Raw genomic sequence first — 25,525 nt, 5'->3', positions numbered from 1 at the left:
CTTCTTTCTGAAGAAAGATTAGAAACATCGAAAGAAATGGGTGCACGCGTGTGGAATCTTCATTTAAAGCTCCGAATAGAAAAAGTCTTCATCGACAGTTTACTTTAAGGTTCTTGAACTAAAAGGAACTCGGTTTCAGCAAACTTCCGAGAATCGAAATCGATCGTTCGTACAGTCCAGGGTTTCTTGTCGAAACACTCGTCGTGGAAAGGAATAAGAGAAGTTCTTATATTCCTCTGAATATTTTTGAATATCGTTTCTACAGTGCTTTAAGAGCAAATTAGCCATTTACTAACGTTTTCACCCTAAGGCGGAAGTGAATGAAACTCGTGCTATAACCTATAGCGACTATATAACTATTCTTAACCATTTCCTGAACTTTCTTCTTCATAACGCTAATCCAAACATTAAACACGAGTCAAGTTCCTCTCACGCTTACACATAATCCTATGCGTGAGTTGGAAATTAATTATTTATTTAATTCTAAAATCTTGGGTCTTCCAGTTATGTTGCTTTTTTCTTTGATCGATGTCTCGTGTTGTTTCGTGTTCCCTCCAATGCTGAGACGAGGCTATGTTTTTGTTGGGTTTGCGAGGCTTTCTCCTCACCACATCTAGGTCCCCGATGAGTGCCTCTTCTCGTTGTTCGTTTAATGCTTGATCGGGGGCTTCACCCTTATAGTTGTGGCTTTGGGTTTGACTTGCTATATATTATTTACAAGAAAGATTATGTTGCTATCTTGTATTGCTTTATGAGGCGACCTTTGTTTTAGGTTTTGCTATGTTAGTATTGGGGGACTTTGCTCACACTGTTATTTGTTATTTGTATTATCGAATATCGATCATTATCTATAACGCTAACAATCATTATCTATCTAATAAGAGTTTCTGTTTTAAAAAAAATGTAAGAATAACTATCTTATGATAAACATAAAACATCCAGCAAAAAGTCAAATAAAACGCCCACCAATTCTAACTTTTAATTAAATAAAAAGGCACAATACAAAAAAACCACCCAAAGACTCTAAAGCCATAACTGTTTTATGAAGTGAGTTTATAAAAACCACCCAAATGTGTTGCCAATATTTCTCTTTTTATTTTAAAAGTTCGGATGAATTGGATTAATTAGAAAAGTTATACTAGGCCATAAATGTAGCATATTGTTTTGGTAATTGTTAAACGCACCGCCCCACAACTAAACGCACCCCCATCAATTTTTCTAAATCCCAAAACACCCTTCAAATTTATTGGTACGCACCTCCCGGTGCGTCAATCATGTGCGTCTTATTGACGCACATGCATGTGCGTCTAGTACACACATGAAGGTGTGTGACCGTCCATTTCACCAAGAGCACGAGCCCATTCTAATACTTCTTCCCGACTAACAAACACCTAGAAGCACATATTTAAATGGTCAACACAGAGTCAATTATGATTAAATATTTAATGTCACTGAAATAGTCAATAAGATACCTTATCTGTCTTGAAAAATTGCGTAAAGTCCACTGAAAGTGGATCAGGAGGATCAACTTCCTCTGTCTTTATTACTTTGGTAGATAATGCATTTTCTTCGGGCTTGTCAACTTCGTAAGACTTCACTGGGCTCATTGTAATACCTTATGTAAAGTAAAAAACCAATACATACTCAGATATGCAATTGTTTGAATTTTATCCAACTTGGAATGCAATCTACAAATTTTCTGATAATTTTCGCACCTGCAAGTACGTTGAACACGCATCTCAAAGTGTGTTACCAAACGCACTTGCAGGTGCGTTATGGCACGGACCATAGTGATCGCACCTGAAAGTGTGTTCCACACGCACATGGACGTGCGTGTAATTTGAACGTCAAAATGAAGAAAACTAAACGAAACGCACGTTAACGTGTGATGCACACGCACTTGCATCGCACTTTAAAGGATGAGGAGAGTGAGATTTGTGGGTTAGAGAGTGGAAACGAAAGGGAGGTGTTTGAGAAAGGCGGGGGTATGAGGAATAAGGGTGGGGGGGACGGTGGGAACAACATTGGAAAGTTTTGTTTTTAAAGGGGTATTTTTGACTCTTCACCATTTTTGGTGAAGAGTCAAAAATAAGGGTGGGTGGGAGGGTATGAGGAATAAGGGTGGGTGGGAGGGTGGGGACAACATTAGAAAGTTTTGTTTTTAAAGGGGTATTTTTTGACTCTTCACCATTTTTGGGGGGTGCGTTTAGCTGTCAGGGGTGCGTTTATCAATTACCTATTGTTTTTTATTCATCCACCGCATCTAATTCAAAGCCCATCAAACTCATCCATTTGTCATCTCTAAAATTAAGTTGTAAGTGGTGGAATTGCGCACTTAAAATATTAGTAATACTCACTTTTTTTTTATAACCTAGTAACACTCACTTAGTCACTTTAACATTATCACTCTTTTTTTAATTGGTTAAAATTAATGTGAAGTTTATTAAAAATATATTCTTCACTTTCAATTTATAGTGAGAATTTACATGAATCTCAACAAATTAAAGAAAGAATATTAGAGTAAGTGTTGCTAGTACTTTGATCCTTGCACACAACCTGTAGTTGAAATCCTATATATTTGTTGAGCAAGTGACCTATATTAATTTCAACAATCATATATATATATGTTCACACTTTACTTTTACTTTCGTCACATATTTACTAATTTTTTTTCTTATCTCTCTTCTCTTTACTACTATATCACTCATTAAATCGCTCAATTCTCCTTCTTCTTTTCCTATCCTTCTCATTATAAAGTGAATATGGAGGACTGTGCACAAACTCATTTTCCTATTCATTTACACGCACATGGCACGAAGCACATGCAGCATCACCAGGCATGATATATGTTATATTTAGCCAATGGGAATATTTTGGTTTCGGAAATTAGGGGGAAAAATGGTAAAAAAAAAAGCAAGAGCGGGTACTAGGTATAACACTTGTTATTTCTCCATGTCAGAAGTCACATAATGACAAAGTCAAGAAAACATAAAACCACCATATATAGTATGCCTTTTTCCTGAAAAATTATTAAGCAATGGCTGTGACTGAGATTCAAGCCTATATGTAACTTTTCTTCATTTTGCTACTCTCCACCATTGTGGTTCAAGCCATACTAACCAGGAAAAAGAACAAGGGCCATCACCCCCCGAGCCCTCATATATTACCTATTGTTGGACACCTTCGCCTTATTTCTAAGCTACCTCACCAAAGTTTTCACAAGCTCTTAACTAGTTATGGACCCATAGTGAAACTTTTCCTAGGATCAGTTCCTTGTGTGGTAGCTTCCACTCCAGAAATTGCCAAGGAGTTTCTCAAAACCCATGAATCTTGCTTCTCCAACCGTGTTAGAAATCCAGCCATTCACTACTTATCATATGGCTCTAAGGGCTTCTTATTTGCACCATATGGAGGGTATTGGAAGTTCATGAAAAAGGTATGCATGTCCGAGCTTCTTGGTAGCAAAACCCTTCATCAGCACCTTCCCTTGAGGCAACAAGAGACTCTGAGGTTTCTTAAAGTTTTAAAAAATAAAGGGGAGGCCGGTGCGACCGTCGATGTCGGTAGCGAGCTCTTGACTCTCACCAATTGTGTTATAACAAGAATGACTATGAGCATAGTGTGTTCTGGAAATGATGGCAAAGATGTGGATGATATAAGGAAGATGGTGACTGACACTGCAGAACTTGTAGGGAAATTTCATGTGTTAGACTTTTTTCGATTTTTTAAGAATTGGGATTTTCATGGAAGGTATAAAAAGCTCAAGGAGATTCGGGACAAGTTCGACACCATAATGGAGAGGGTGATAAAGGAGCATGAAGTGGAAAGGAAGGAAAGAGGTGATGATGGTGCTCAAATTAGGGATCTGCTTGATATTTTGTTGGAGATACATGAGGATGAGAGCACCAAGATAAAATTGAGCAGAGACAATATCAAGGCTTTCATCATGGTAAACATCTCTTCTAACTTTAATTCTCTCTTGTTTGATTTGTTAACTACCCCTTGTACTCCTTTTTATATTATTCATTGGCTTATAAAAAAAAAATGCAAACGCTGCTATGAACTTACTAACGAGTCCCACTATAATTAGTAGATATTAGATATAATTGAATTTCTTAAACATTTAGTTGAGAATTTAAACCCTAGACAGTATGTATGGAGATCGAATAGTTTTTAAGTAGATGTTTACCCATTTAATTATGTGATGTCAAAGTCTCAAGAAAATTAATTTTATCACTCTCAACTAAAGATATAGATTAATAATAATGATAATAATAAAATATTTGAACTTAACCCGTGACGGATTCAAAAAATTTAAATTTCGGAGCATTTTCAAAACTTGATGAGTTGTGATATTATGGTTAAAATTAAAAATTAAGTAAAAGTTAAAGAAATTTTTTCTTATTAATTGAAAATATTCACTCATCATTACCAAAAAAACTAAGACTTATACAATAAAATCCAAATGCAATGAATTATAGCAATCAAATCAATTTAGGAGTAGTTCTCAGTGGGGTCTTTAGGTTGGCAGCCATACTTAATATGGGGCTAGCCTCTAGAAGTATGTCGTTGGAGGTTTAATTTGAGTTGTAGGTTTTCACCAATTTCTTAAGAAGATTTTTCTCTTGGATTACTTCTTCAACAATATAATTATGATTTTTTTTTACATTGAAAAGATAAATTGTACCAGTCAAGAATCGATCATTGGACCTCTCTCTACCCAACACATATGTCCCCAACTTCTATCACTTAAGCTATCATAAGGGGACTATAATTAGGATATTTACATTGAAAAAATAATTTGATTTTGAAATAAAATCTTAGTATATAGCTGTCTTTAAATTGGTGAAACGGTTTGAAACAGCTGATTTGAAATCTAAAAATTTTAAAAATCTTTGTGAAAATCTAAATATCCTTTTTTCATATGATTGGACATAATGTTTTACAGAGTGCATAAGGTTGGGGAGAACACGTTGCACACCAAGAATTTCCGAACACAAGATATTAGAGTATGTTAAACATATAATGTACTAGACCCTGTGCCCGTGCTATGCACGGGGTAAGTTGGTTCCTTGGAGTTTTTTTGTTTGTTTGTTTTCCTTTTCCATAGAGGTTCATGTTTTTTATTGGGTGATTAAGCCTTTGTGTATTAATTCTTGAGGATGGTGGGAGTTTTTTGGTTTTTGTTATCTCTATTATCCTATTCCTGAGCTTAGTCTCTTTCATTTTTATTAATATATTTGGATTTCAAAAAAATAAAGCACACAATGGAATATTTTTTAAGTGAATATAGTATAGTTTGTTTTGTTGACAGTTGAATACATAATTATTATTTTTCATTATGTAATTATAAGATAAATGTTTTCTAATATATATAATATAGAATTTGTATATCAATTCATATATAAGTAAAAAAAAATTGTTATAACTCACAAGTAAGGATATTAAATCACTGCATAAACCTGTATAAATTAATGAAGAACAGGTATATGTATAAGTTTTGTAGCTTACCAAAAAAAATGTAGAAAGTCTTGTAAAACGTTACTCCGAAAAAGAGCTTTTACCCTGTCAATTGTATAAAAATTAAAGTAGACTACATTGTTATAAAATGCACTTCTAACATGAACTTATATTGTAAAACAGTGAAGTTTTATTAACATTTGTATTTCTATTAATGTGTACATGAAAATATTTTCATGTATAATGTTCCTCCCTATTTTAACATGAAATTTTTTTCATGTAGAATAATCCTCATCGTGAGAGCTTTTTACCCTGTAGTTTTTGCCCACCCTCCGATGTGTGATTGCTTCACCATGCAAAGCAACACTTAGACCAATGAATATATTTGGGGGAGAGGACAATTTGAGGCCACAGCAATGAAGATGCTAGCCTAACAGATGTACCTCTCATAATAAGAAAAAAAAAACTAACACTAAAACTTCCATCTTCTTAGTGACAATGTTATAAGCATTTATTGATTACCCTTCTCTGTTTCTTCTTTGTCCTGCACAATTCAACCTAACCACCATCAGAGAAATTCAGTGTCACCTTATTAGTCCCCCTCCCCTTCTCAAAGATTTTTCAATCACATTTATTCCCCATTAGAATTCTTCTTCTTCTCAATCCATGACAACGACACCTAACGTTCCTGTGAATTTGGTTTCCTTATTCAATTGACTTAATAAGACTATTGTCCTTCTAGATCTACTATTCTTTCATCTTTTGGATGGCTAGCAAACTTTAAGTTGTGGATTCATACATCACTTGACTAATTTCCTCTCTTCCTTGCTATCAAGATTCTTTCTTCCAATAAGTAGCTCTATAAGAAAAATTCAAAAACTCCAAACATTTCTCGTTGGAGAGTAAACACAATTTTTTTTCAATATCTCCACTGAAAGGTTTTTAACCGTATGTACAGTAACTAATGCATTAGAAGAATGAATGAGAACAAAACATCCATATGCATGTTTTGCGGGTACAATAAAAAGTGAGATCTCTGCCACCTCTCCAAATGAGTCACCTTGGATTGAAGCTTTCACATTTACATTTACAACTCCACTAATCGCCACTAACAAAATAAGATTTGACAATGGTAGGATAAACACAGTAAGAGAACAATTATGCGAATTCAGCTTGAGGAAATGTTAAAAGAATAGCAAATTTTACCTTTAATAGCTTATCATGCCCCACAATCCTTGATTTGATGAAGATAGAGCAAACCTTTTCAAATTCATTGAAAATCCTCATATGTCAATATGGCAGCTCTTGTTGAACAAAACAAACAAATATTCTATAAATTCATTATTCCATAAAAGAAATGTGAGGTTAAGAACTTGTAATGCCTAGAAAGTTTCGTACTGAATGTGAATGACTCTTTTTCCACCCTCCTAAAAAACGTCATCATAATATGAACCAAAGTGTTCATGTAGTTCAACTTCAGAATCACATTGTTTTGGCTCTATTTCATGAACTGTAAATTTAAAAAAGCAATGTAAGTCAGTATATAGAACTGATGTGGCAGCAGTTCTACACCTCTAACAAATAAAATTATGTGATTCACCACATCATAGTGCAACACATTTTATACTGCAACACATAATAGTGCAACACATTTTATAACAAAGTTTGTTTCCTAGTTTCTTAATTTAGTAACATTAATTCGCCAAGCTATTTACTAATTGTGCACAGAAGAATTTTGATTGGAAAAAGTTTCAGTTTGATAAAACCATACACCAATCAAGAGCGACCGATACACACCAACAGAGACATATATGCAAAGCAACATAAACATGGAACTTCATAAACATGTTAAGCCCTTAAAATTCTAATTAGAAATTTCTATATAGAAAATCTTCCCTTCAAACTCGTTAAGCAACTTTCTTTTTGTATAGAAAATAGTGGCACCTACAATGCTTAGTTATTAAGCAAAGACAATCGTGTATAAGTTAGACTATGCCACTTGGTCAAAGAATATTTCCAATTTAACATACTCATCGAGCAATACAATTTTTTTTTATAAGCCATAAGAATAAATGCTAACACACCTTGATCAATAAATGCTTTGGTTAATTTAAGTCACTTACTAACATAGAGAATCAGAGAGCTTAGTTAAAAGTGGGAAGACATGACATATAAAGCATCGAGGTTTATGTGATTCTTGTAGCCTACACCATGATGTTTCCTGCCACTTATATTGTCGTTATTTTCCAAAGCTGATCTGGTGCTGCTTCTGCAGCCAGATTTGGAGATAAATCCCATGTATGTTTATCAAGAATGACCTCAGGATCATCTCTCCACTCCAACAATATAGGAAAAATTGCATCAAACACAAACAATTAACATAAAAATGTAAGGAGAATGTTTAGAGACGACAATTAACAAACTCATTACTCAACATGTTTTATATTTTATTATACAGATTTTGTTTTCATCCATCAATAGCTCCAGCTACAGCATGTTCATTTCTTATAAAGATAGATCAGTGATCACATGGTTGTAGACAGCAGCAGGACACAACATGTTAGGTGACCACAGTACAAAGGAAGAAGTAGATAAACACAGCAAGAGAAAATAATCAAGCTCTAGATCCAACAAAACTCAAATCAAATAAGTAAAATAAAATAAAAAATCACACTTACAACACTTGCCATTGATTGCATCCCATCTGATCAGGTCCCAAACCTCCGTCTCTGCACAACCAACTTCCCTTCCTGCAACCTGTCACACATTAAGACCATCTGCACATTGGACTGTAAATAAATGAGAAAAATAAAATTTGCAAGGAAGGAAAGGAGAAATGAAATTAACAAATCCATCTGACAATCAGATAGACCCCAATGCAGCTAAAAAAAGCAATATAATAAAAGCAAAATTAGCTAGATACTGCAAATTGTGTTCACCAACCCCATCGTCTCAAAAAGAGAAATTGAAACTGCATGTGTAAAATTTGAAACTTGAAACAAATATAATACCCAGAAAAGAAATTGTTGAGAGATAACATTTCCACCGACATAGATCCTCTCCATCTCCCACGAGAGCTAGATTTGCCACCCCAACCATTAGATTTCACACCCCCAATTTTCGGATTTTCATGTTTCGAATTATTTCGGAATCTTAGATTCCGAAATTAATTCGTGATTTTTAGTTCAAAATACATCTAACACCACACTTTTGAGTAAAAAACCACACTTTTGAGTAAAAAACTGCTTCGGAAACCTTATTTCCGAAATATTTCGGAAACTGAGTTTCCGTAAGTGGGGTGACATTTCTAATGATGGGGGTGCCAAATCTAATGATTATCTCCCACGGTTGTAGCTCTGATTTGTCTCAAAAGGCTCCTTCTTTACTTTTCTCTCTTCATCTTTGCTATCAGACGCTGCATCAATGCGAATCATAGTCTTCCGTCTTCAAACCTGTCCCACTCTCTCTTGTTATGATCTATGAAAACGAAGAATAATAAAATGGTTGAAGAAGATCTTACACTTCTCTTTTCTTAAGGAAGAAGTAGCATCCACTTTGAGTATGTTACTTTGATATCAGCTGAGAACAATCAATCAAATGGAGAAATAAATAAGGATGGACTCACAAGCGCATTATAAACGTACTCAAAGGGGCAAAGGATAAAATACCTTCTTGAGTGACCCAGTAGCAGGATCATACATGTGCTCACAGATAAACACATGATTTAGGTTATATTTGCTCCACATCTGCATCTGATCCGACTTCAGCATTAGACTTTGCAGCTTTACCCGAATCACAACTGTAGTGGTTGATGTCTAATTAACGATTATAATCTACATGCACAAAATTACAAAAAAAAAAAAACTGTGTTTTGTGAGGAACTTCGAGCGGAGGGGCAGAATCGGAAGCCCAAACGGGAGCTTGTTCAGAGACCGCACCGCCACCTTCTCCACCTTACACGGTGGCGGACAAAAAAGAGAGGAGGTTTATAGGTTTTCGGGAGGGTGGTGAATGGGGAGAATCTGAAAGCCTTCAGATGATCCTAAAAAAACATCAATGAAATATGCATTAGAGAATAGGGGGACTGCACATAGGCAATTGGGCGAAGGGGCGGTGCTGGAAGAATGCACGATAATAATTCCCATTCCCATTCTATAATCTCTAAACATCAAGACTTCAAAGTCATGGAACTATTATTTAAACATTTTCCCTGCATATCTATTCAATGACCCATTGACTTTTACGGCCATCTCATGTGCATATATTCAAAATAGACTTAAAGCTTCACAAACTCATGTTAGTAATATCCTTTTGTCAATTGTTATTAAGTCCAACATGTCAGATATTCCATTATTTCTCTATACACGTGTTACTTAAGTTGCATGCATCTAGACATCTAGTCTTACAAATGAAGATAAAATGAAAACCTCCCCATACATCCGAACACATATATGCATACATCCACATACGGAGCCATGGAACTTCATCCATTTTTTCCGCGAAACAATTCCATGAAACCACGTGTTCAATCCTAGTTTATTGAGCAACACAATTGAGCTTGCATAGGAAGGGGACACGTCGGACAACTTTGTCTTGAAGATAAAATGAAAACCTCCCCATACATCCGAACACATATATGCATACATCCACATACGGAGCCATGGAACTTCATCCATTTTTTCCGCGAAACAATTCCATGAAACCACGTGTTCAATCCTAGTTTATTGAGCAACACAATTGAGCTTGCATAGGAAGGGGACACGTCGGACAACTTTGTCTTATAAAGACTTCTGAATTGTATCTATATATATATAGATATCTATATATAGATATAGATATAGATATAGATAAATATGGTTGGGAGAACACGTTACACACCAAGAATTCAGAACACAAGATATTGGAGTATGTTAAACATATGATGTATGAAATAGAGCAACCACAAGAAGTGAAACTTATAATCATAGGACAAAATAAACATTTTCGTGTAATTCAATTCACAAGTCAAACTATCGTGTTTTAGTGGGGCACAACTACTACTTTATTGGGAGCAACTGCTTGCTTAACCTTGTGTATTATTGGCATAAAATTTTCAATTACTTTCTACCAGCTGAATCTTTGTATATTATTGGTGTATTTTTAGAAAATTTAGTGGGGGTATTTGCCTCCCTCATGTCACACATGCATCCGTCCCTGAACTTAACTATGGAGCCTAATAAAATATAGGCTAAAAAGCACTTTTAACCCCTGATGTTTCAAGTTTGTGTAAATTCTGCCCCTACTCTATTTTTGTCGATGTTTCTACCCCTCATGTTTTCAAACAGTGCACCGTCTACCCCTCCGTCAGTCAGACATTAAAAAACTAACGGAATAAGCTGATTTGACTTTTTTTTAATATTTTTTGAACCTGCCACGTGGAAATCCATAATATATAGAAATAGGAATCGTTCAGGATCCCACTATTCCATGTGGCATTTCAATACATATTCTTCATCAGGATCCACGTGGCATCTTTTCAGCATTTTCCATTTTCTTTTTTCTTTTCTTTTTCTTCTTCTCTCTCAACTTTTCAAATTTCACGTTTCAGCAATTTTTCACAGTCATTTCTCTCTCTCTCTCTCTCTCTCTCTCTCTCTCTCTCTCTCTCTCTCTCTTTCAACTCCTTACGCTGCTAGATCTGAGCGACATGGGAAAGGAGAGTAGCAGCGTTTTGCGCCTCACCTCATCCACCATCTCCTTCATCGCGAACTCTCTCTCTCTCTCTCTCTTTGTTTCCTGAGTGTAGATCGCTAATTACTTTCCTTTCTCTGATGCATTTTTAGGAAATTTCATCGTTTATAGCGTTCGTCGTGCTGCCTCTCATCAAGGTATCACCGTTCTCTCCGCTTCATCCCGATTTATTCTTCATCCTGTTCTTTCAACATGGCCAGTGCTATGACTATGATCAAATATTAGGAGTCATAGACACTCAGATATGAAGACTTGATTTAGGAATTTTGTTTTTCAGGACTTAATTTAGGGATTTTGCTCTATGGTATTTTAGTTTTCCCCTGATTCGATATAAACCTGGATTTCTTCGATTGTGCAATGACCATGGTGGGTTGATTTTTGGTTACACAATTCTTGATAATAATAGTCTATGGTGGGTTGATTTGTATTTACCTTAATTTTGTGGTCAATTATGTTAAAAATGATTCATTTTTATGATGCATTGTTGTATTCTGCTGCAGCAGTGAAGGAAACAGAACATGTTGAAAGTGAATCATGTGCAGTGTGTCTACGCCTGATGTGTAAGGGGGAAACGGTCTGGTCGCTTCCTCTATGTAATCACAGGTACTATGCTGATTGTATTGGTGCTTGGTTGGAGAAACCCTTTAGAGAATCTATGATTGGTGTGGTACAGATTTTTACTGATCTATTTGTAGCTCTTCTCTGCACAATTCTTCCATCTAGCATCATTGAGCCTTTCCCCTTGGTTCATTCATATTTGTAACTATTTATGTAATGTGTATGCAAAATAGATTTAAATTGGGATTAGTCCCATACATATCAATTGCTGATTTTTTTGAGTCTTCTGGAAACTTGCAATTTTAGGTAGTTTTGCAGTTTGGCTTAGGTCTATACTCAGTGATGTGATCACTGTACCGAAAAGACATTTTCTCCACTTTTGTATTCACATGAGTTCTACATTGTCAGATAAATGATGGTTTGTTACTTGTCTTTTTTATAAATCAAGAAATTCATCATCTTAATTAAAAAATGTATAGTTATATCTGTCTGACTGAATTTCTTTTTATGTGACTGTGTGTTGATCAAATTAACAATGTTTAATGGAGAGATTTTGTGCCAGGTATAATTAATTTGTTTGTAACTGTTGTTTGGTTTATTTTAGATACTAAAACTTGATTTCTATGGGCTACTGTTTTCTTTTCTAATCTGAGGCCAGAGAATACAAATATAACTTTGCTTTGAATTTTCTGTAGCCAGATGCATTTCTTTGCTCTGTCAGTGACGTGAAAGTCAGCAACACAGTTGATCAGAGGGGGCGAAATGTTATTGCTGGTGCTGAGGTGAGATATTTCGGATTATAGTACATGATTTCTATGTTTCTGATTTTTTTCTTATAATTCTACACAAAATCACTGTAAAATTTGTTATAACCACTTCCCTTGACAAAATTTGAATTTCGAACCTCCTTCAAATTAGGGAATTTCAAACCCGGTTCATCTCAAGATTCTTACTTCCAGTATTTGATAAAATATCTGAATTAATTTTCAATTATTTTCTCTTTTTTGACCCTTCTCTTAAATTACTCCACCTATCAACCTTCAGATTAGGGAATTCAAATTGCGTTTGACCAAATCATTCCCTCCTATTCCTATGAAAATCAAACCCGATCTTTTTAAAGTGGAAAATTGGGATTTAAATTTTGGATTATTGGTATCAATTAGTAAATTAGTAATAATTTGTTCAAAAAATAAGAGAAAACCTATCAGAAATGCGAAATTTTTTATTTGAGTTTTTCATGGTGCAGCCTCAGATTACAACAGCTGTTGTGAAGTTCACATCCAAAATTTACTCATGCTGAATGAGAAGAAACAACATAAGGAAAAGAGTAAGAACATGCGCTATGAGAATAAATGGCATTTACAAGACTCAATGAATGTATTAAGGTGCTATTTCTGTAGATTTAAAGACCACTGCCAAGCAACCTGATCTGAAGGTCATATCCAAGGCAAGTCAAGATTCAATGGTTTACTTTGTTTTTGTAGAATCTTTTGTTACAATTCTCACGATATTTAGCTACCATTTTGGTAGTAGGCAGAGGAAGAGTATCCTACATATGCTTATGTTTGGTGGTCTACTGGTCTATCCCACTCAAACATGTCTATCAAATCTCCTTTCCTCCTTTCTCTCTTGATTTTTTGTGACTTTGAGTGCAGGGTCTGAGGGAAGTAGTTCTAAGTGAAAACTTAATTTAGATGGGTTGTTGGAAGCTACTTCTTATTTGTCTGTTTGATTTTTCATTTTGCAACCATTTGTTTTTTATTCTTTATTTCTCTTCAAATGTTTGGTTTTGGTTTTGTGCTGTTTTTCCTATTCATTTGATCTATTTCATATATTGTTTTTTCCCTCATTCTGTAGGAAACAGCTTGCAGAAAGCTTAAACATGAACACGACTTAGGTTCTTGCTTTCAAGAACAAGCCACTTGAGCCATTTGACTTGGTCCCTCATGAGATCTACAACTCTTCCCAAGGTACTCATGCTATTGCTAATAGATCACTTATTCTCTTTTTGCAAGAGGCATAGAGTTCAAGTTTGAATTGCAAGAGGAAAATAAGTAATATTTTGCGCATTAAGTATTTCTGTGAAAGGGACTCTTTCCTCCAAGGTTGGGCTGTTTCATGTCTGTCCTAGCCTTTCTCTTCTTTAGATTTATAATAAAAAAAAAGTTAAAAAGCAAGATATCTGCTATAGCTGGCTAATTGTTTGCTCAGATTTTGTATCATTGTACTCTTGTGCTTCTCTTTTCATAAGTCTTCCTTTAAAAGAAAGGGTTTTTTATCCAAATTTCATCTTTTTATGTTTCGAAATGGAGCTGTTTCAATTCGAGTCAGCTTTGTTCCTTGCATTGTTATTAAAAATATCTAATGATTTAAAAGACTTCAAATTACAAGATGGAGCATTGTGGGAGTGATACAAAACTCCATGAAAACTGAAAAGCCATTAAATTTGCAATCTTTGGAGGCCAATTTGCTTAAATTTTGTGCTCAACTGTTTTGTTTTTTACACAGATTTTGTGTTCATTTGTCAACATGGAGATCGACAAATCAATTAGAGTTTGATGATCGAAGGCCTTGGGCATCACCTACAATTTTTCTTTGTGGCAGCAATATGTATATGGCTGATGCATATGCAGGATTTTCCTATCAACCCACCAATAAATGAACGGTGAGAGATTGAATGTGTAGCTGAGCTTTGCCTCCAAATATTCGAAAGTGTATTAATTCAAAGATCAATGAGATTGTATTAAAAGGGTTGACCTATTTTGAGGGAATTGTAGTTTACCGGGGAAGTTGCTCAGATTGTCATTCTTTAGATAACGTGATATACTTCAATATTACAATATTTGGTTCAATATTTTGTACCAGTTCCAGCCTTGCTGGACCCGGAATATAATCACGAGAACAAACCAAATTAGGGTGTTTGATTACTGTTTTTGAAAATTGTTTTTTGTTTTTAGAAATTAAAAATTTAAAAACCTGTTCTAAAATATGCAAAACAGTTTTCAAAAACAATTTCTGAAAACAGTTTTTAAATACAACTTTCAAAAACTGCAATTAAATAGGTTCTGATTTTATTTTTTAAAAATGATTTGAAGGATATTTTACAACTTAATCGAGACAGTCTCTTCTCAAGTTTTTTTTAGGGGCGTCTCTTCTCAAGTTATTCCAATTTATACTTAATGAAAAAAGTGGGCATAAAATGAACCAAAAACCAATGCAGGTTCAAGCCATCCTTGATCCTATCCTCTAGCCAATGAACCAAAAACACAATAATTCTCTTATGTAATTTTTCTTTATTTTCAGGGATTTCCAATCTACTATAGAGCCGTGTAGCAATGATGAACCACTGTCCAGTGATCATATCAAACAATGTGAAATTCATAAGGATGATGCTTTTGAAACATGTAGCAGAATGACCTTTTTTCTTTTAGTTCATTATCAGACTATGAAAGCCAACATAGTTTTTTTTTTCTTGCTTATAAATGTGCATTTGTTTTAATATGATGACATATTTGGAATTAAACTTTGGAACGTGACAATGTGATTAATTGGACCTATTATGGTGTCTTCTAATTTCAAGATCTTTGAATAATCCATGTGACACATTTTATAGTATGTTTACAAAACAAGTCTTTCAAAAATGATGCTCATGTTTTAATGTACAAAGAATAGTCCACTAACCTTAACTTTTAATTTTAGACAAAATGTCTAATTAGTACTAATAGTTTAGATCTTAATAAGTGTATAATAACGTTTCCACTATTTCAGTTAAACTTACATTGTTGTCTACACTTTATAAAATTAATTTACAATCTATAAACCATATCAAATTAATACTAATATATACCAAATGTCACCCGTGAATGCACGGGTATAAAACTAGTTACAAGTGAAATTGGAAAAAGGGGGCATGAGAGATTCAAACTCAAGACCTGTAAGTAGCAAAAATGCATTTAACCAGTTCAGATACATACATAATTGATATATACATCAAACAAATTTAATTTATATCATTTTCTTGATAATCATCAACTTCATATACTCCTCTTCATCTCTCCAATCCACTCAGGAACTTATCCTAAGAAAGCCTGACTGACGGAGGGGTAGACGGTGCACTGTTTGAAAACATGAGGGGTAGAAACGCCGACAAAAATAGAGTTGGGGCAGAATTTGCACAAACTTGAAACATCAGGGGCCAAAAATGCTTTTTAGCCTAAAATATACTATGACCCAGTTTGGAAGATCTTATTTGAGCTTATCTGACAACATAAGCTCTTATGCTAGTGTTTGGGAGAGCTTATGCAAACAGCTTATGGTCTGCCATAAGCTATTTTCAGCTTATTCTCATAAGCTACTCAGGATAGCTTATGAAAAACAGCTTATGCTTATATACAGCTTATTTTTAATTTATTTCAATAAATTTTTAAAAATAGCTTATGAATAAGCGCTTATGTCATAAGCGTTTATGACCTGAAGCGCTTAATTAAGCTATTTTTTCAAACGGGGCCTATGTAATTGATATTTTATATTATGATGGACGAGGAGAATCTGATAAAAGTAGGGGTAACTTTGTTTTTAAAGAACGGGCAAGCCCCAAGACGAAAGAAAAAAAAAGGAAAAACAAAGAAGCTGCATCCGGACAAAACTAAAGCCTATAATAGTATAGTATCAGCCGACAGCCATTAACAAATGAGTTAGCTCATGGGGAGGTTTGCGCAAATAAAAACTCTTCATTGTTGCACTTTAGAAAGAAAAAAAATTAGCACAAGTTACATCTTTTGATTGTAAGGTCTCATTGGTTCGTTATATAGTAGAATGTCGGATAGAATAAGACTAATTGAATGAAACATGATAGAATAAGATCTGATAAAAATTTAATACTATATAGTGTTTGACCATACATTTTATAATTTATATAGTATTTGACTATACATTTTATAATTTATCCTATCGTTTAAATTAATATAATCATATATTTCGTGAAATATTGAATAATTATAAATAGTATAAAAATGAAGATGATGTCAGTGAGTGGTTAAGATGGTGGTGGTAGTGGCGATGACAGTAGTGGTGGTAGGGGCGACGACAGTAGTGGTGGCGTTGATGGAGAGTGGGGGTCCTGCGGTGGTTACAGTGGTGATGCTGAGAAATGGCGGCGGTGGAGCGAGGTGCTTGTGGTGGTGGTGACGGTGATGGTGGGTCATGGTGGTAAGTAATGGTAGTGGTGGTGGTGACGATGACGGTGGGTGTTGGTTTTTTTTTTTTGATAGACAAATGTTAATTGTTAGTTTTATTCGCTAGGATTTGAACCTTAGTCTGTCACCCTGCAAATCCCTTCATTTCCCTTAGCTTACCAAATGTGTTACCCTTCCCTTCAACGGTGGTGGTGGTTGCAGTGTTGTGGGGCGGTAGTGGCGGTGGCAATTCGGGTGGTGGCAACAGTGATGATATTGGAAGATGATGGTGATGATGATGGTGGTGGTAGTGCATGACAGAGGGTGGTGATAGCGGCGGAGACGACGGTAGCATATATTGGTGATAACGATGGCAGCAAAGGTTGTGTTGGCAGTGGTGCCGACAGTGGTGGTGGTGGCAGTGGTGGAGGGTGGTGGAGTTAACACAATTGATTAAATATTTTCATGTAGCTTATACATCACAGTCTTCTCATGTCTTATCCATCATCTATATAGTGAATTAAATAATGCAAAATTGTATTGTATAAAAGTGGATTGACGGATAATCTTATACAATACAATGTTAGAACTAACGATAATTAATACCATAATATATTGTATAAGTTTATACTATTATACATCATACGATGTACAAAACAAGCGGTAATATATTTTAATAGATATATACTTGAGTTTTTGTAGAACTCTAGTTAGTCCTTACCCTACCAAATTCACTTGTCTTCAAATACAAATTTCATTTTTTTTTTGAAGTTAAGGCCAAGATTCAAAATTAATTTTATACAGTTAAAAACAAAATTGCTGACGCACAGTATCATTTGGGACAAGAAAAAAAGTGTTTTGATTTATTTACATGAACTTTATATTTTATTTCATTTTCACTCATTTTGAATCATTGCCATGTAGGACATATTTATGGCCGGAACTGACTCATCTGCCGTAACTATCGAGTGGGCTATGGCAGAGTTAATCAACCACCCGCAAGTGATGGAGAGAGCAAGACAAGAGATCGATTCAGTAACCGGGAATAACAGATTAGTACAAGAGTCAGATCTTCCCAACCTTCCTTATATTCGAGCTATAGTCAAAGAATCACTAAGAATCCACCCCACATTGCCACTTATAGGCAGAAGATCAACAGAAAGTTGCAATGTTGGTGGTTATGATATCCCAGCAAAGTGTCCATTGTTTGTTAACTTGTGGTCTATGGGAAGGGACCCCAATGTGTGGGAGAACGCACTTGAGTTTAAGCCTGAGAGATTTATGAGTGAAGAGATGAAACAATTTGATGTGAGGGGACAGAATTTCAAACACATGCCATTCGGGACTGGGAGAAGGGTGTGTCCTGGAGCCTCACTAGCACTTCTGGCTGTGCAACTAATCTTGCTGCCATGATTCAATGTTTTGAATGGAAGGTACTTCATGGGGAAAGGAATGAGATTGTTAACATGGAAGAGAAACCAGCCATTTCTCTTCCCAGAGCTCATCCTTTGATTTGTGTCATCATGCCAAGGAGTGTATCCAAGATTTTAGTTCAAGAGAGCATCGTTTAGGGCATGTTTGAATACATGATAGAAAATTACGTAAAATTAAGACAACAGTGGATAAACATAAAAACGATTTAAGGAAAGTTGTTTTTATCCACTGTAATCCATCTCCTTCGCTTCCACTTTCTTTTAAGTTCAAAATTGTTACATGGTCATGTATTGGTATAATGTGCTCGTGGGTGATTCATGCATACCAATATACCATGTCCATGTGTGTGTTTTTCTTATTATTATCTTTTTGCTGTTGAATAAGGGGAGATGAATAAATTTTGGCAATTTCTTTGGTACCCCTTTAAAAGTGAAGGGTTCCAAACCTTTTAGTTATGTTCTCTCCCCAATAAACTTTTTAAAATTTACAAATTCGTCTTTTATATGGTAAAAAATGAACTAAAGGGTACTATACCCTCGTATTTGCAATGCCCATAAATTTTTCCCAACTTTCTATATTCTTGTTACTGAACTTATAATAATTTCAAGGCCACTTAAATGGATTTGAACTTTTTGGTACTATTGTGTCCTACCACATTTCTCTAGACTTTTTTTTTGGCACATCACAACTCACAAGTTAAAAACAGAAATAAACCAAGTTCTCATATCACTACAAGCATAGGAAAAACTTAAAAGAAACTATGTTCTTATATCAGCAACAAGCATGAGAATGATTGTACTAGGAAGAAATTGTCAAGTCCTCCTACTTATTAAGATATTTCATTCTTTATACTAAAATCATTATTGATATAAACGATTTTTTTTTGAACAGAAAAAAAGAATGAATGAATAAAGATTAGCATTTAGGTTGCTAATAAACCATCGTACATAAGAGCAGGAGAAAGGAAAAAAAAAAAACAAGTTAAACACGCTACAGAGTTACAATCTTCAATTGAAACAGTGCAGCGAAAAAACCAGGCAAAACATATCCCATCATCCTCTCCTCCCTACTCTGCAATTCACGCCTTCGAGGCTTGAAACATTAGAACGGTCCCCCCTGTAAGATCAAGTTTTGATCTAGTAGTACAACTCTATGTTTTGATGATTACAAGTTAACCTTTTGATATGAACAATTGTGGTACTCTAACGTGTTTTTCTGAGTGTGCTATTTACAGGCTCTGACCTCAACTCAATCTCACACAAATCAGAAGCACTGTGTATAAAGAGCGACCCAAGCAACGCTTTCGCATTCACCATGTTCAGTATGAACAGTGGAAAAGCTTCAGAAGTTCTGAAGTTATACAAACTCTGATGTGGACTCAGTCACTAGAAGTTCTGAAGATCCAGAAAGTCTGATAACCAAGAAACACTGAAGGCTCAGATATTCTGATGGTGTAGAAGACTCTGAAGATCCAGAAGCTGATTAGTGAAATTCTGATGTCCAGAAGCAAGATACTCTGAAGACCATGTACTTCCCTCTGAGTTCAGAATCAGAAGAAACAATGGTCAGAGGATCTGGGCTTTCCCTCTGACTCTGATCAACCGGCTTCACAAGTTCCAACATGAAGCTTTCTCCTGATCAGAAGTCTCCTAGGTTTAAAGGTCAAGTCGCTATCCAAGTACAAAAGCAACTGTACCTTCCTGACGACCTACCTAACAGTCTCAGACACAGCAGAAGCTGGATTTTCCAGAACTGCCCTCCAACGGTAGCATTTCCCATGCAACGCTCAACCCTAATCCTTGGAGTATATAAAGAGGCTGAAGACTGAAAGAAGCGGCTAGAAGCATTCACATACGCGCAAGACAAATTCAAATTCTTCTAAGCTTTCTTTCATCTGAAATTCATTGAGTTTACTATTAGCTTTTTAGAAGCAAATCTCTTGTAAACAATTCTTTGATAAACAGTTTGTTTAGTTCCTTTAGGAGATCAAGGTTGATCGGATCCTAGAGAAGACTAAGAGAGTGAATCTTAGTGTGAGCTAAGTCAGTATAATTGTTAGTCACTTGTAGGTTTCAAGTGCAGTTGTAACTCTTACCTGATTAGTGGATTGCCTTCATTCTAAGAAGGAAGAAATCACCTTAACGGGTGGACTGGAGTAGCTTGAGTGATTTATCAAGTGAACCAGGATAAAATCCTTGTGTGCTTTTCTATCTCTTATCTTTAGCACTTAAGTTCTCGAAAGATTTGTCAAAATCTTTAAGGTGGAAGCTTTATCTTGAAAACGTTATTCAAACCCCCCCTTTCTACCGTTTTTCATACCTTCACCCCCCCAGGCAGACCCTTGGATTATTTATCCAATCTGACCAAGAATAAGTGAAACTCTTCTGTTTGCAGTATAACCATTTGCAGGCCTTGAATTTTATGAGATCAATTACCTTTTCTGGGTTCGATTGTCCTCCTTTAAAAACAGAATCTATTAGAAATTGGGAGACATATACTCAACCACAAAAGCTAGCTCAAGAGTTGAGGTTTGCACTACCCTTATAAAGACTATCTATGCTCTATCTCTAGCCAATGTGAGACTTCTAACACCCCCTCACGTCCAGGACTGAACAACCTGGAACGTGGGATCAACAACAACGGGTGGCCCAATTATAGGAGGTCTCTACAACAAACAAAAAATGGATCTAGGACAAGCTCTGATACCATATTAGAAATCGGGAGGCCTATACTCAACCACAAAAGCTAGCTCAAGAGTTGAGGTTTGCACTATCCTTATAAAGACTATCTATGCTCTACTTCTAGCCAATGCGGGACTTCTAACATAATCGTTTTTGTGCATCCAAATCATCCAGATAGTTGCGTCCCGGACGGTCCACCACCCTGAATCCAAAGACTGAAACAGTAATTGTCCATGTTGCTCGAAATTTGGGGCAGCTTCCTCATGAAGAACAGTGTCAATCCCCAACCAAGTATAGATGTGCATCCAAATTTACCAGGCGAATTGACAAGAGAAGAACAAATGTTTCAAGTCTTCTTCTGCTTGACCCTTACACATGACGCATTTACTCAATAAACATGTCTAGAAAATTCCTATTTTCATGAGGTTTGTCTTTGTCAGTATTCTATCCCTCATTACCCTCCAAGAGAAAGCAAGAATATTTGAGGGGCAGTGACTCTCCAAATCTTTTTGAAAATTGACAAGTCTTCAACTGATTCTGGTCCCAAAAGCACTTCATACGCTGATTTAACTGAGAAAATCCCATCTGCAGATGCCTCCCAGACCTATGAATCTTTCCTCCCTTTCTCTAGAGGTACAGAATTAATGTCTTGCATCAAGTTTTCCAGTTGCAATTTCTCCTAGTCAAAAAGGTTTCTACGCCAATTGAGTTGCCAAATCCAATGAGTGGCATCCCACTCGCCTACTTCCTTCACCAAACTGTGTTGCTGCGTGGAGACCGTGAATAATCTTCGGTATTTACTCTTCAGAGTTTGACCTGCCCTTATCCATTTATGCTCCCAGAAATTTGTTTTGTCCCCTTCTTCCATTCTCTTACCCAGTTGCGTCTCGAACCACCCTTCCTCTTCTCCACATATCTTTAACATATATCTCCACCATGTTGAACCTTTTGTCGCAAATTTCCCTGCATTGTTGCTGCCATTGTTATAGTCTCTCCAACTATTGTCGCCATCACTCATCACTACACCACCCTCATTATCACTTTTCAACACCACCACACCACCTGAACCGCCATCGTCATTGCCGCCACCACCACCCTACAACATTGTCACCACCATTATATCTCCACCAACACCATCCATCACCACCCTCCACAACCACCGCCTCCATTACCCTCCACACTAACCACCACTACCACTACCTACCGCCACAACCCACCACTCACTGTCACCATTACCACCATAACCACCCCCTCCACCGTTGTCATCACTCAACATTACCACTGCCACTTCAACCGCCACTGATGAAACCACCACACTCCATCACCGCAACCACCACCACCGATGAAACCACCACACTTCATCACTGCAGTCACCACCACCCATCGCCACCATCTTCACCAACCACATTTGTATACTATCTAGTATTTGTAAATATTTCACAAAACATGAGATTATATTAATTTAAGCGACATGATAAGTTATAGTGTATGACCAAATGATGTACAGTATTTAACTTTTATCAGATTTTATCCTATCATGCCTAATACAATCGGTCATTATACGAGGCATTATATTATACAACATATAACCATTAATTTAAAAAAAAAATTGTGTTCCAAAAGTTTAATGTACTACATTTTTTTTAGAACATACATAGTGCGGAAACTCTAAAAATTGGTCCAGTGAATTATGGGCTCAAGCCCATTTTAACGTTTTTACCTCTCGCCAGCGGAAACAAATTCACGCCGCCTACTTCTCATTCGGTAATCTTCATTCATTCAATTGTTCTCTTCTCTTCTCTTAGGGGTTGGTTTTCTAATCTGCTTACTGAATTTCTATTCATATTTGTGTGATTTCAATTGTTAATGTTGGTCTTGGAATTATATATATAGAGATGATGAAGAAAGTGTTGGGTTTGTCCCAATCTTTTAATGATCATATTAAAAATCTGTTGTAATATGGAACCAGCAAGAGCATAAAGAGAGGAATTTGAGAGAGAGATGCAGACCAGAAAAATCAGATATCAGAGAAGGGTTGTATTTTTTCATACATTCAAAATGCTTAAAAGTCTTGTACAATGGCAACAACTCAAAACAGTACAAGATCTTGACACAACAATACATAATCTACATAAAAGATAGACCCACACACTTTTACATAAAATGTATTATATTTCAAATTTCTCAACTAAACTGACAGCGGCAGTTGAGATAACAAAAAGATAAGCTTTGACCAAAGCAAGGCCAAACCATTAATCTAACACTCCTCCTGGTTTGGCTTGCTGCATAGACCCATCATGTTCCTTAGATACAAAAACTTCCTCTTTAGCAATGGTTTTGTTAGAATATCAGCCAATTGGTCTTCAGATCTGCAGTGTTGAATAGAAACTTCTCCTTCATTTTCAGCTTCCCTAATGTAATGGTATTTGATCTTTATGTGCCTTGTCCGACCATGGAAAATTGGATTTTTAGCCATGGGGACAGCAGATTGATTATCACACCAAATGATTGTAGGCTCCTCCTGAATCTGCACCAAGTCACCTAATATTTTTCTCATCCATACAGCTTGATTTACAGGAGCTGAACAAGAAACATATTCTGCTTCTGCTGATGATTGAGCAACAACTTCTTGTTTCTTGCAACTCCAGCTAACCACACACTTGCCAAGTTGAAAGATATAACTGGAGGTGCTCTTCATATCATCCAAACACCCTCCCCAATCACTATCACAGTACCCATACAATTTGTTGTCATTAGAACTTGTATACAACATTCCAAGACTCATAGTACCTTTTAGATACCTCAGAACCCTTTTGGCGAATGTGAAATGTATGACACTAGGAAAGGACATATATCTTGAGAGAACAGAGGTAGCAAACAATATATCAGGTCTAGTGACTGTTAGATATAGAAAACAACCTACTAAACTTCTGTAAGTAGTCGGATTGATCTTCTTAGCACCATCTTCCTTCATTATTTTCATATCAGCAGCCAAAGGGGTGTCCGCACACTTACAAGTCTCCATGCCAAACTTCTCAAGAACCTTTTTAATATAACTCTCTGGACATATGAAGATTCCTTGGCTGCTTTGCATGACTTCAATGCCAAGAAAATGAGTCATTAAGCCTAGGTCAGACATGTCAAATTGATTCTTCATGTCTACTTTGAAGCTTTCCATGAGTTCTACACTGCTGCCAGTTAACAGAACATCATCCACATACAGAGAAATAATGAGCAGGTCATTGTTAGCCTTGTTAGTGTACAATGTTGCTTCATTAGGACTTTTGTTGAAGCCAGAACTTAGGAGGTAAGTGTTTATTTTCTCATACCAGGCCCGAGGAGCCTACTTGAGGCCATATAAAGCCTTTTTCAGCAAACACACTTTGTTTTCCATCCCTTTCTCAACATATCCTGGTGGTTGTTCAAGATATATTTCTTCCTTGATATCTCCATTAAGGAATGCAGATTTAACATCTAACTGCATTACTTTCCAATTAAAAATTGCAGCAAGAGAAATCAAGATCCTTATGGTGTCATATCGTGCCATAGGAGCAAAGGTGTCACAATAATCAACTCCAAACTGTTGAGAAAATCCTTTTGCCACCAACCGTGCCTTTAGCTTCTTGAGTGTACCATCTGCATTCAATTTAGTTATGTAGATCCATTTAGCTCCTACAATGTTTTTGTCAACTGGTCTGTCCACAAGAACCCAAGTTCCATGCTTATGGATCATTCCAAGCTCCTCTTCCATGGCTGCTCTCCATTGAGGTGAAGCAGCAACTTCTTCATATGTGATAGGATCAACTAAAGACACATTGCACCGATCATATATATCTTCCAAAGACCTTTCTCCCCTCACAGGTTGCTCTTCATCTGAATCAGAGTTATCACCTGCAATTTCTTCTTGGTTTGTTGTGAGGCTTGCCATTTGCTCAACATTTTGTTTCTCCCAATTCCAGTAGGAGCTTTCATCAAAAGTAACATCTCTTGATACAATAATCTTTTTTGTCTTTACATTCAAGATTCTATACCCCTGTGCTTGGCTGCTATAACCGACGAAGATTCCTACTTCAGCTTTATCATCAAGTTTCTGTCTTGTCACTGCTCGCTTAAGGAAGTAACACACACTTCCAAACACTCTAAGGTGTTCAACTGAAGGTTTGACACCAGACCAAGCTTCAATTGGTGTTTTGTCTTTGACAGCTCTTGTAGGGAGTCTATTTAGCAAATAAACGCTTGTACTTGTAGCTTCTGCCCAATAAGTCTTTGGCAAATTTTTCTCCAATAACAAACACCTGGCCATCTCAACTACTGTTCTATTTTTCCTCTCACAAACACCATTTTGTTGAGGAGAATAAGGTACAGTTAGTTGATGATTTATGCCAGCATCTTTGCATATTTTGTCAAACTGAGAGTTCACATATTCACCCGCATTATCACTCCTCAAGGCCTTTATCTTCTCACCACTTTGATTCTCAACCATTGCTT

The 25,525-nt window shown here is 36.1% G+C and overlaps 1 long non-coding RNA gene and 1 pseudogene across 6 annotated transcripts; one reads left to right on the top strand and one right to left on the bottom strand.

The window, feature by feature from the left end:
• Positions 1–3,037: 3,037 nt before the first annotated feature.
• Positions 3,038–18,493, top strand: LOC130744634 (cytochrome P450 93A3-like; annotated as a pseudogene).
• LOC130745608 (uncharacterized) lies at positions 5,649–9,690 on the bottom strand. Of its 6 annotated transcripts, none has more exons than XR_009021823.1 (6): positions 9,129–9,690; positions 8,981–9,039; positions 8,139–8,912; positions 6,859–6,970; positions 6,667–6,764; positions 5,649–6,568 (listed from the first exon to the last, which is right to left on the bottom strand). It is a non-coding gene; the product is annotated as an uncharacterized LOC130745608 (long non-coding RNA). The 6 variants fall into 6 exon arrangements; XR_009021826.1 differs by having other exon boundaries at positions 5,652–6,568; positions 6,667–6,970; positions 8,139–8,249; positions 8,472–8,912; positions 9,129–9,688; XR_009021824.1 differs by having other exon boundaries at positions 5,653–6,568; positions 6,667–6,970; positions 8,139–8,237; positions 8,472–8,912; positions 9,129–9,688.
• Positions 18,494–25,525: the final 7,032 nt, after the last annotated feature.

Source organism: Lotus japonicus, chromosome 3 (assembly GCF_012489685.1).
Source record: "Lotus japonicus ecotype B-129 chromosome 3, LjGifu_v1.2".
In the NCBI taxonomy this organism is placed as follows: domain Eukaryota; kingdom Viridiplantae; phylum Streptophyta; class Magnoliopsida; order Fabales; family Fabaceae; genus Lotus; species Lotus japonicus.
Note: the sequence above shows the minus strand (reverse complement) of the source record. Positions and strands in the feature narration are given on the sequence as shown.